The sequence below is a fragment of the Echinops telfairi genome, unplaced genomic scaffold (assembly GCF_000313985.2).
Source record: "Echinops telfairi isolate 266 unplaced genomic scaffold, ASM31398v2 ScPeMD7_7424;HRSCAF=8462, whole genome shotgun sequence".
In the NCBI taxonomy this organism is placed as follows: domain Eukaryota; kingdom Metazoa; phylum Chordata; class Mammalia; order Afrosoricida; family Tenrecidae; genus Echinops; species Echinops telfairi.
In genome coordinates this window covers 69,578,078-69,590,207 of record NW_022111324.1, presented here as the reverse complement: position 1 = coordinate 69,590,207, position 12,130 = coordinate 69,578,078, and positions in this window count along the sequence as shown.

Sequence of the window (12,130 nt, the reverse complement as noted above, 5' to 3'; positions counted from 1 at the left end):
ATATATACCTTCTAGCAGCCCCATCGGTGCTGTGTGCACTCAGGATAGAACCGATGTAGTGCCTAGAAACCATGTTCAATGGCAGAAGGAAACAGAGAAGACAGGTCTGAGAGGAGCACCAACTGGAACTGTGCTCCTCCAGGCCTTTGGGGCTGCCGATAGCAAGCAGGGCTGCCCCTCGAACATCCATGCTGGAAACAAACTCTTTCCAGAGTCTAACACCAGCAAGACTGTGCCATGCACGCTCCCATGATCCCAATATTCCCATCTCCGCTGCACTCGGAATCAACAGCCTTGATGTCCGCTGCAGCAAGTCGCTCGTCTTCAATGCTGCGCATGCCCAGCTAAACTCGTGTGCCTGGAGAAGCACGCGGGAGTTGCTATTGTCTTCAAGGATGACAACCCATAATTTATTAGTCACCACATTTCTTCTCAGGACGCGCCGATTACATGTGTTTTAAGGGGACAGCTGAAGGCCCATTAATCTTCGCCCTGGTGGAGAAGAGACTGATGTTAGTTTAATTTAACTGGATGGGTGCGGTAGATATAAAATACCGCAAGGTAAAAATGACAAGGTTATTAACTGCATCCAGAGCCTTCTGTTTACCAAGCTGCCTCAATAAATGGAAGGGGGTTCGTTGAACACGAACCAAGGTTCAAGCAAGGTTTGCCGAGGGGAGCTTCTGGCAGCTGTGGGTCATGGCAAGACTCCATGTTTCCAGGGCGAAGGCAAAGGGCTTTTGTGGTTAGAAGAGGAACTTGGCCTTCAACCAGCTTAACAAGCAGGCTAAAGTTTAAAAGGTCAGGTCAAATTTAGAACTATTTCTCTCCTACACCCACAAAAAGGAAACAGTTGAACTTAATCGTCAAGATCCCTCTTTGAATTCTCCCTGGTGCATCCCAACCTATTCCATTTTCCCTCCAGTCCAAGGGCTGGAGTCTGAACCACAGCTCTTTGCCTGAGGGAAGCAAGTGACCTGCCATCACCCTCACCAGGTGAGAACACCTACCACAGGTGACCTCTGGGGAGTTGTCTACTCAGTTCCACCCAGGAGAGAAGGCACTAAAGAAAGGGCTTTGGATCCATTGTTCCATTATTCATCATCTAGCAGAGAACTCGATTCTTCATGGGACGTTCCATAGAGAGCCGCCCGAGAACTACTGACAGTGAAAGAACTGTCCTCAAACAGGCACAGCGAGAGAGGCTAACCTTCCCTTCCCCGGCTCCTGGTCTTGCTCGGGATCTGTGTGGAAGCATAATGAACTGCCAGCACCCTTGCAAAGTCCCAGCTTGGTGCCTACACTGCCGTTCATCCCTGCCCTGCCTGTGACCTCTGCCCTTAGCCCTGCCTCCATGCTCAAATTAGTCCTTCCAAACTATAGGTCAATAGAATCACACAGATTGTTCCAAACAAGGGCAATGTTTGCAAAAGAAGCTGATACATCAGTCTATGTACTTAATGCTTTATAGTTTACAACGCATGCATCTGGTTCCAGCCTCATGTAGCTCCATATATAGGCCAAATGGGTATTAATTTGCCCATTTGACAGATAAGAAAACTGAGACTCAGAGAGATTGGGTTTACCAAGCTAGTAGAAAACCAGACAGACAGGAGAATTTCCTGTCAGCAATTTGTTCGCATTACCATGTGTTTGTTTAAGTAGATAACTTATGTGACAGACACGATCACTTGCCCTTCAGCAGTCCTTACCCCTCCTTGTTCAGAGAAGTGGAAATTTGTTCCGTATTGGTCAGAAATACACTGGTCTCCAAATGGGCCTTGCCTATCCTATTTCTGACCCGTGAAATGAAAGTGGGGGCTTCTGGGGAGATTTTCCAAAATAAAAGGGAGACATTATGAGGAGACACTCTCTTGCCCCACCGCTGCCCAGAGTCCCCACTTTTGAGCTTGGAGTGTGAGGGTAGAATGACTAGAGCAGTTGCAGCTACTTTGCAACAACACTAGTTTAAAAAGGAGAAACTCGGCCATCGAGGTGACCCCAGTTCAGGATGATAGCATGTGCGTCAGAGCAGGACTGTGCTGCATAGGACCTTCAATAGCTATTTTTTCAGTAGCTCTTTGGGTTTTTCTTTGGAAGCACTTCTGGATCCATTTAGCCTTCTTATTCTTGGGTTACGAGTGAAGAAATTAACCATGTTCACCTCGCAGGGACTCTTCTTGCAACAGAGATGGCAACACCATGCCTTACCACCCTGAAGCTCCAACACCTGCATCAGTATCTGCATAACACTGTACCTATAGTTTACACCAGTTTTAGATTTGCTTACTAGACCTAAAAGCATTCCTGATCATTTGCTCCCCCTCCGGAGACGGAGAAACTCAAGAGACCACATTTTGCTTTGATTGACACCCTTCTGAAACTAGTCCAGAGTAGTCAATCAATAAATGTCCACTAAAATGAATTTTAGGAACTCTGGTGGTAGAATGGGTTATGAGATGGGCTCCTCACCGCAAAGTCAGCAGTTCAAACTCCCCAGCCACTCCTTAAGAGAAAGATGAGGCTGTCTTCTCCTTGGGTGAAGGGGAAGCTAGTAATCCACCAGAGGGTGAAGAGAAACCAAAGGAAGGGGAGTACATAGGCTGCTTAGGGATTAGTGAGTGGTCTCACCTATTGAATGCAAAGCTGAAGATCTGGAATATGTCCAACGCCACCACCAGCCCTGCCCAATCTACATATGCGCATATTGATTTACAGCCTTGAAAACCCTAAGGAGCAGTTATACTCTATCCTATAGAGTTGCTATGAGTCATAATCAATTCAATGGCAGTGAGTTTGGGGGGTTAGAATTAATTTTGTAAAGGAAGGAATGAGCATATTCCTAACACGCATACCTTTTTTTTTATTTCCCCAATAGTTTTCCCCCATAATTCACATATCATACAATTGAATAGTTCAATCATTCAGCCATATCAAGGAGAATTGTACAATCATTACATCAATTTTAGAACATCCCCTTACCATATGGTTAAATCACCTTTAAAATGAGTTGTGTAATCACAATCAATTCTAGTGCTCCCTCCCCCTCCCACCTTCATTATTTATTTCCTAACAGGCTAACTTGATGTGATGAACTTATCAAAACCAGTGCAGGAAAAGTTTGGATCTGCAGGTTGCACTTACTAATCTTTCGCTTAAGTTCCACACTGGTAGAGACCTGCTTTCTTTCCTAGAACAATTCTCACTACTTCCACATACTTGCACAGAAAGTTAGTAGTAGATTTCTGCAATAAAGTTATTTTATTTGGTGGCATTTCAAATTTGTGAAGGAAAGACATTATCCCACAAATGATGAAACAATCTAAAAATTATATTTAAAAATGAAATATGATTCATGCTAATACACACCATAATAAATACCAGATGAACAACAAACTGCTACATTACAAGGTAAATAATAATGTAATCCATCCTAAATTATTCTAAAGAATATAATTATGGATATTTATAGAATATGACATTTAAAAGTACTTTGTACGGCAGAAATAAGGGGGGGGGGGACATTTAGAAAGCTCACTGATATAAAACTTTACATTTCGGAATATAAAAATAAAGACCATAAATAAAATTAAAAGAGAAATAATACTGGGGGGAAATTTTTGCAAATACAAGGGAATAGCCACTCCCAACAAAAAACAGATTTTTTTTCAAAGCTATGTATTTAAATTATTTTACAAAACAACCTTACCACCTTCAAAGTACTCTCCATCACACTAAATATATTTGTCACATCTGCAATTCCATTCTTGGAAACATTTTTCAAACTCATCTATTTGAATGGTTGAGAGCACCTTCCCAGGTTTTTTTCTTCACCTCTTCTGTCTTCAAATCATTGTCCTTTCATGTCCCTCTTCATTCGAGGAAAGGAAAATGTGTCCCACAGAGCGAGGTCAGGTGAGTCAGGTGTGGGGGGCAAGAGAGGCATGCTGTTTTGTGCCAAAAACTGGCACATGATGATGGCTGCATGAGCAGGTACATTGTCATGGTGGCACAACCAGTTCCTCATCTACCACAAATCAGGCCATTTTTGTGGCTCACTGTTGCAGTATCTTTTCAGAATCTCTAAATAGAAAGCTTGATTAACGCTCTGACCTGGTGGAACCAGCTCCAAATGAACTGCAAATCGATATTTTCATCCTTTTGGGAAGTTGACAGACGTTCAGAACAAGGTTTGTCATCAATCAACATTTCACCTTTGAAAGAAGAAAACCTCTCGTATAGTTTAGTTTTTCCCATGGTGCCATCCTTGTAAACTGTGTTCAACATCAAAAAAGTTTCTATGATATTTTTCCACAAACAGAAAACAAAATTTCACAGTTGCATGCTGTTCTCTTAAATTGGCCACGACCAAAAAAAAAAAAAACAAGTTCAAGGGAAACTCCTTTTATGAAAATATTCACTGTGACCAAAGTGAACCTTCCCAGGCAATGCCACTGGGTGCACTAACTCAGAGCAAGTTGCTAAATGCTCACCTAGCAAGAAATGTGCATACTACGAAAGCTCCCCTCCACACAGTGCACTTCCAGTTTTTTGGAGGTACTCCTTAGTAATTGTGTGAGCCATTTCCTTGAGATAAATTTCTCAATATATAGGTATATATAAGCTTTGTTGGTTTTTTTTCTCTAAATAATTCAACCTAAGACAAGAATAAACATTACTGAAGGTTCGGTCTGGTCTGGTATGGAAGGAAGTCCGTGGAGCAGGGCAGAGGCAGGGAGGCAGGGCATTGACACCCTGAATTACCACACTAGATGACACTAGCCCTAATGATGCCACTGGGACTTGGTCCCTTTGGTGTTCCTTGGAATCCCAATAAAAAAATCATAGAATAGGAACTCACAGCCAAATGTCAGGAATGACTTAGAAATACAGGCATGCCTCATGCGAAATGGAAAATATAACTGAATATTATCTAGCTCCCTATTCTGAGAAGGTCACTGTGTGTTGTAAATAATTAACAGGGTCAGCTATTAATGCAAGATTAGAGATTTGAGTTCACCAAGAAGCAAGCACCACAAAAGTAAAATTCTCGCAATTCATTTCTAATGGTTAAAACTTTATCATTTTGCTCTCCCTTTTGATGCACTTTAAGCCTGATCTGGTTTTTAATATTTACTGGGTGTTTTGTGTGTGTGTGTGTGTGTGTGTGTGTGTGTGTGTGTGTGTGTGTGTAATTGGGGCTTCTATCTGCTGTAGTTTATTATTTTTGGTAGAGTTCTTGACTCCTGCTACGTATCTCTCTCTGTTTTACAGTACTTGAAATTCAGATTGGGTGACTCTATAGAGACAATAGCTAGAAGGGCTCCTGTGGGCCACAGGTGGGGAGGGGAGGTACTAGGGATCCAATGTCAAGGAGTACAAGAGGGAAGAAAATGTTTGGAAAATTATTGTGGTAGTGATTTTACAACGCTGCTTAATATGACTGAACTATTAAATGGTATGATGTCTGGGATATGTCCTAATAAAATGATTTGGGGGGGAAAAAATAGATGGCCTAAATGTAACCATATAAGGACAAATAAAAGAAAGGATTTTTAAAATTTTTAATCAGCCATTGAATACCATGAGTCAGAATTGACTAGACAGCAACTGATTATTGTTAGTGCTCCTCAGTCTTGGTAGGATAAAAGACATGAGGAAGGTAGGTGTTCAAAGTAAAAGTGACAGTTTGTTCATGGAATACCCAGAATCTTATATTATTATCTTTAACTGTGAATGGCGCTCCATTAAAAGAAGTTTGATCGTTTTAACTATTGAAATACCACATGAGCGTACCACAAGCTAGAAACATGTGTTTGTATGTGGTGAAGGGATTGACTCAGTCTCTAGTGCCAAATACCAGCAAATAAACAACCTGGTTATCAGAAAGGGTTGAAATGGCCCTAATTCCAACTTCTTTATTTCACACATGATATGTGGAAGAAACATATTCCAAGGAATAATACCAGTTACCCAAAGAGATGAGTCTAGAACCCAACCCTCTCAGCTCTTAAGCCATTGGAAGAGGGGATTCCTTCCCCAAAGTGAAAGCAATGTGGCACATTAGGAGGACATTTGGGGCCTTGTTATGGGGAATATACAGTTTCAGAGGTAAGATGCCGAGAAAGCTATTTCTTCTCTGTTACATTTTGTCTAGCACTTACGGTGAGAGAGAGATGAGAAGGAAAATGGCAGACAGCCTGTTCTCGGTCTCCTGCCGTAGATCGGGCCCTCCTACTGCTGCCCCAAATGGAGGTCCAGCACATCCAAACCTGGATTGAATTCGATCAACAGGCACCTTCAATGACTTGTCACAACCCGCTGTGGCCCTATGGAGATTTGTGTGGAGATAAGGAGATTGAGAAATACCCCTCTAAGGTCTAAGAATCAAGGGTTGACTATATTATCCAGCAGAGACCCCCTCATGGACCTTGGACACTAAGTAACTGCTTCTTTTCTGTGCCTTGAATACTGCTTCTGAGACCCTGGGTTTGCCTCTAAGACTTGGAATCCCCACCTGTCTTCACCACCTGGTATCCAGGTCTTGAATCTTTCGAATATGTCTTTGACTTCTCGAATCACAGAATCATCACATGTTCCATGCGGATCTTCCCTTGGTAGCACATAAATATGTTCCCAAAGATGTCATCAAATCAGTCCAACACCCAAGTTGCCAGCAGATATGCAAAATACACACACACATACATATATATATATATATATATAAATTAGGAAGTGGGGGTGGGGGCACAGCTAAGGAAATTTATCCAAGGTAGTTTTCTGCCCGCCTCTAAATACTTGGGATTACTGTTGTGTTTAGCTGCTTCAAATCTGCCACTAATTCATGGTGGCCCCAAGTGTGTTAGTCGAGTTGATTAGAGAAACAAATTCTTTGTCACTCATATATATGTAAGAGAGAACTTTATAACAAGAAGTAATTATACATCAATAAAACATCCCAGCCCAGTCCAGATCAAGTCCGAAAGTTTGATATTAGCCCATAAGTCTGATATTAGCCCATGAATTCCTCTTCAGACTCCTGCAACACATGCAATGATGGGAACTGAAAGTAAAGGTAATCCAGGACGGATGAGCCCTATAGGACCAGTGGTATGAGTGGCAAAACAGGGTGGGTAAAGGGAGAATGGGTAGGAAAGAGGGAACCGATTACATGGAACTGTGTGTGACCTCCTCCCTGGGGGACAGACAACCGAAAAGTGGATGAAGGGAGACGTCAGACAGGGCATGATATGACAAAATACCCATTTATAAACTATCAAGGGCTCATGCGGGAGGGGGGAGCGGGGAGGGAGGGGAAAAATGAGGACCTAATGTCTGGGGTTTAAATGGAGAGAAAATGTTTTGAGAAACGATGTACAAATGCGCTTTACACAATTGATGTGTGTATGGATTGGGATAACAGTTGTATGATCCCCTAATAAAATGTTTAAAAAAAAAAAAAAAAAAGGAAGCTCAAAGGTCAGTGGGTGGAAAGTCCTGTGGATCCAAAGGCAGTGGATGCATCTCCAGGGCTCTGGCTGCCATCAGCATGGCTTCATGTGGCTTGTCAACAGGAACATCAGGAATGTGAAGCAGAGAGACAGAAGACCAGTCTCTTCTGCTGGCAGAATCAAGAGAGAGGAAGTTCCCAGAGCCCTCATGAGAAGGCCACACCCACAAGGAGGGATCAGCAGACTGTGACCTGATGGACAGGCTAGACTCCACCCCTTCATCCTTTGATCAAGTCGACATGAAATGGTGTAACTACCACACCATGCACATAAGAATCCAGTGCTGCCAGGTTCTGCTCCAGCCCTTGAACAGTTGCGTATAGGACTGTTACAGTACATAGGTTTCCACTGGTTGACACTTAAAAGTAGATCGCCAAACTTTCTTTGCTACTGAATCTTATCTGGAAGTGTCACTAAAACCTGTTCAGCATCACACAAGAATCCACTGACAAGTTGCTGGTGCCTGTGTTTGAGGGTCATTGGTTTGGGAATCAAACCCAGTCTCCACAGACGATGAGAATTATACTACTAATGTTGGCTCTCTATTAAATAGGATGAATTCAAAGCATTTGTTAGAACAATTGTTCTGAAATGGAGAGGGGCTTAAATTAACTATGGTTTTAATACTCACACAGACAAGATATACATGTCTTTTACAGGTGTTCTCCTTAAATATGAATAGTTGGAGGGCACACACGCAGATAATACTAACTCCAGCTTCACCAGGAAGGATGATGTGGGTCTGGAGAAGTTACCTTACCTCTCTCAAGCTCAGTATCCATAGCCAGAAAGTGTAAAGAATATTATCTAACCAAGACATTTCTTTCTGATTAAATTAACTATAGTGCACAGGCCTAGCACATAGAATGTACTCAATTAACAATTAAGTTCCTCTTCAATTAGGTGTTTTCTCCCCAGAATAAATCATCAGAGCCTGTGGAAACTACCACCACCTGGTGTACGGGTCTCAAACTGCATACACAGCTCCAGAGGTAAAACTGCAGCCTTCCCCAAGGAAACCACAAGTGAAAGTTGAGAAAAGACAGAAAACCTCATCCACAAAACACATCGATGACATGTAAGATAGAGGCCATTGATGGCTGGGATGCATTAGGGTAGAACTCCTACTAGAGGCAGATCTTGTTTGAAACGTAAGTAGATCCTCAACCCCATTCACATCAGTTCAGCCATGGCTAATGCAGCAAAACTGGAACAAATATGAATTTGAAAAATATGAGTGTATCAATCAGAACAATGGCCCAAATACATGAATTCCTTGAATGGGAGACTCAGGAGAGTCATATGAACTCTTTCAGGAGACTACGCGGCGGAAAGTAACACACATTCCCAGTGGTACAATCTGCTGCCATCTCTGAGCTGAGCACCTTTGTCTGCGGCTGTACCCCCCCACAAGCTTTGCTTGCTCTGCAAGGAGCACACTAGTCTTGTTTTCTTCCAGGGAGACTAAGTTTCTGTTTCGAGCAGGGCTTTGATCCACCATTTTCCCATCTTGATTGTCATTCTGGTGCACTCACTTTTTCCAAAGTTAAATCTGTTCAGATGTTGCTGTTCGGGCTGGGGCTGGACCAAGAGGAATCACTCCAAAGCCTCGTATATAAGGAAACACTAAACAGAATTGTGGGCAGGTTGAAAAGAAGGAAGAATAATGTTCCATGCAAATTTAAAGAAAATCCTAGAAACAGAAGAGGAAAGTCGTGGAAGAGTCGAGGCACTAAGTAACGTGGACCACTGCCTTGAGCTCAGTCCAACCTATTAAACATGACTGTAGATTCTTTGATCATAGAAGAACAGGAAAAGAGAATGAGGATGGCTAGGTGTAATGCAGCCTACAGCCGGGCACATTCCTGGGTGTATCAGAAAAATAACCAGAGCGCAATGAAAGAAAACCAAAATCCTCACAACTAAACCAGTTGATAACATCATGATAAACAAAAGATCAGAAGTGTCAAGGTCTTCATTTTTTACTAGTATCCACAATCAATGTTCATGGAAGCAGCAGTCAAGAAATCATATGATACGTAGGTTTGGGCAAATCTGCTCCACAGATCTCTTTAAGAAGAGCAAGGACGTGACTCTGAGGACTAAGGTGTGCCCGACCAAAGCCAGGGTATTTTCAATCATCTCATATGCCTGTGAAATTTGGGCAATGTATAAATAAGGAAGCCCACAAATGAACTGATGAATTTGAATTGTGGTGTTAGTGAAGAATATTGGAAATATCATGGACTGCCAGAAGAACCAGCCAATTTGCCTTGGAGGAAGTACAACCAGAATGCTCCTCAAAAACCACGATGGCACCACTCTGTCTCCTGTACATTGAAAGTGTTATCAGGAGACACCGATCTCTGAAAGAAAGCATCATGTTTGGTAAACTAGAAGGTAAAAGGTCAATGAAAATAAGACGACCTTCAATCAGATGGGCTGACACAGTGACTGCATCAACGAAGTCAAACATAGCAACCATGGTCAGGATGGTGCAGTCATGGGCAATATTCTGTTGTATGTAGGGTCACTATGAATCAGAACAACAACATAAAGCACATACATACCGTCTTATAGCCAGGGGATATAATAATAGACAAAGCACAGCATCTGGAACTTGTGTATGTTCCTTTATGAGGCACTTCCATATGTCCTGAGAGCTATCAGGTTAGAAGAAGCATCTGGAATAATCATGGAGTGGAAAAGAAGTCACATGTGGGCAGCTTTGGGAGAGAATGGAGTTTATAGCAGGGGGAGATGAGTAGCCGACTGTGGGGGGAATGGAAGCATCACCCAATTGCTTGGATGACCCCAGGCATTTTTAACACCAGATGTCAAGATAAGTTCCTTCTCTCTCACAACCCGAACCCAGTGTTAGCCAATCAATTATGACCCATGGTAACCACACAGAACAGAGTAGAACTGCCCCATGTGGTTTCCAGATGCAATAGTCACGTCTTTCTCCTGAGGAGCAGCTGCTGAATTCAAACCCCAGACCTTTTGGTTAGCAGCTGAATGCTTAATCGCTGCCCCAATAGGTTTCCTTTCTCTCATGAGAGCTGCCTTGAGCATAACAGCCCACTCACACACGCCCATAGCGTAAACCAGCAAGTCTCTGCTGTGGCAGTGGCCTAGGAATGCACTGAATGCAGGGGGGTCCTCCTTCCCCCTCCCTCTCCACCCCTTCTCCCTCCTATCAGCATCATGGAGATAGTTCTAACTCTCTAAATAGAGAGGGGATTCCCTGAGCGGTGCAAACACTTAATGAGCGACAACTAACGGAGAAGTCAGAGGTTCCAGTTCACCTAGAGACTTCTAGAAAGAAAGACCTGTTGATCCATGTCCAAAACATGAGCCACTGAAAACCTTATGGGGAATAGTCTATTCTGACACACATGGGGTGACCAGGAGCTGCAGTCAACCCCATGGCTACAGTTACCTATGGAGGGTGCATCGTCCCACCTCCCAGAGAAGAGAATCTTCTGCAAGGGTGTGAGAGGTGTCAGGCGTTCACAGGCTAGCACACGTGGAAGAGTGACACCTCCCAACAGCAGATTTCAAGTCATCCCGTGTCTGTGGACTAGCAGCAATGTTTTCTCGCCCGCTTCAATTCCGTAACAAGCATAACATAAACTCGCTCATGCTGCACCTTTTCCACGGCACTCTTCCCTTCTTCTGAGCACGAACCAGGAGACCTCACAGACGGAGAGATCCCTTATCTTTTGCAGGTGCCCATGCGATTATGCAATTCTGAAGCTTCTTACCTCCAGACCTCCCGGATGTGGTGGCTGATGATTGCAATAAGAGAATTCAACAAGGGCTGCCCGTCAGAACAGAATGCAGGCCTTCGGATGGCTTCATCCCTGGTAACACCCTACCTTCCACCCCAACCCCAGACGTTCTCGTCAAATGTGGGCCATGCCCTTGGCTAGGCTCATCACCATAGATCAATTGTAACAACTACTCCTTCCCTGTGACTGGCGGTCTAGCCAAGCCTGACCTGAGCTCTATTGAGTCGCCCTGTGTCATTTATCAACAGGGCGACTGATTTCCCCAGGCCTCGGTAAGCAGAGGGAGGGATTTCAGCAAGTCACTTGACACCTTTCTTTAAGGGTGACCGGCAGAACATATAAATGTCTCTGGTGAACATTTGAAGGCAGCCTGGCCCTGAAATTGCCTCTCCATGGAGTAGCTCTCAGGAAACCCAGCCAGCTCCCACTGAGGCATCCTCTACCCTTTCAACTCATTTATCAGCCATCCCATCCGCTTCACCTGGGGTCCATGGGTTCTGTCCTGTCAGGACCTGGCGTGGCTCCCTCAAGAGTTTCAGGCCTCAGTGCAAAGCCTAATCCAGGCCTGTCATCTTTCCCAGGGATAGCCGGAGCAGCTGTGGCTGCTTCCTCAACAGGTTGCTGGTTGCCAGAAAGCTGGAGGGCCCAGCCATCTAATTTCCATGCTTGATGGTAAATCTGTGCGTGCATGATCTTTCCTTGAAACTGGAGGAGGCAACTGTGCCCCTTTACCTTTTACACCAAATTGATGGAACGGCCCCTGGGAGAGCAGTGAGCTCATCCCTGGTCCCGTCCAACTTCAAAAGGCCAATGTCTCATTAACCT